The sequence below is a fragment of the Mizuhopecten yessoensis genome, unplaced genomic scaffold (assembly GCF_002113885.1).
Source record: "Mizuhopecten yessoensis strain PY_sf001 unplaced genomic scaffold, ASM211388v2 scaffold9385, whole genome shotgun sequence".
Taxonomy (NCBI): domain Eukaryota; kingdom Metazoa; phylum Mollusca; class Bivalvia; order Pectinida; family Pectinidae; genus Mizuhopecten; species Mizuhopecten yessoensis.
This window is the reverse complement of record NW_018408021.1, coordinates 1,103,280-1,103,914: the sequence shown is the minus strand read 5'-3', so window position 1 is coordinate 1,103,914 and position 635 is coordinate 1,103,280. Positions and strand designations below refer to the sequence as shown.

The window sequence follows — 635 nt, the reverse complement described above, 5'->3', positions numbered from 1 at the left end:
ATATATATAAGATAAATAATAGTTCACAAAATAAAAATTCATGATTGGTTATCATTAGAAAAAAATGGGTATTTTTATAATACTTATATTTGAAGAAATGGTTTTTATGATTGAAAAAAATGTGTTCTTTTTAATACAAATTACAAAATACAAAAAAAGGATTAAGTTGAATAGAAAATTATAAATATATTTATTAAAATAAAAATTAGCTGTAGTCATGTTTTATGTTTAAATCACAATGCTGGCTAACCTAACTAACTAAACTGCATTATTCTAACCTGACCTATATACTTAATTCTGACTTGTATTGCTGTTTTATGAACACTTACCACACTTCATAATAAAACTATCCCTAGAAAAATGTAAATCTGACAGATCACTTACACATCTATTATGAAACCATCTGTCACAGCCAGCATCACAAGTACCCTATCATCAAATACATTTGAAATGTGACACCCATCTGCTTCGCAATCAATAAAAATATCAAATGATAAAGAAGTCTTCTTTTGCCTATGCCTAGGAAATTTGGTAAAGATTCCATTGGAAATACATTCTACAAGATGTTGTCTCATGCAAGTGGTGTCAAACTCTAACTCTTCACTCCCGTTAAACCTATTGAAACAAAATTCTAG

The 635-nt window shown here is 27.7% G+C and overlaps 1 protein-coding gene across 2 annotated transcripts in view; it reads right to left on the bottom strand.

Annotated features, from left to right (window-relative positions):
* Positions 1-635, bottom strand: part of LOC110457961 (carbohydrate sulfotransferase 11-like) — a 78,500-nt gene that overhangs the window by 59,529 nt on the left and 18,336 nt on the right. The gene's annotated exons all lie outside the window — the stretch shown is intronic.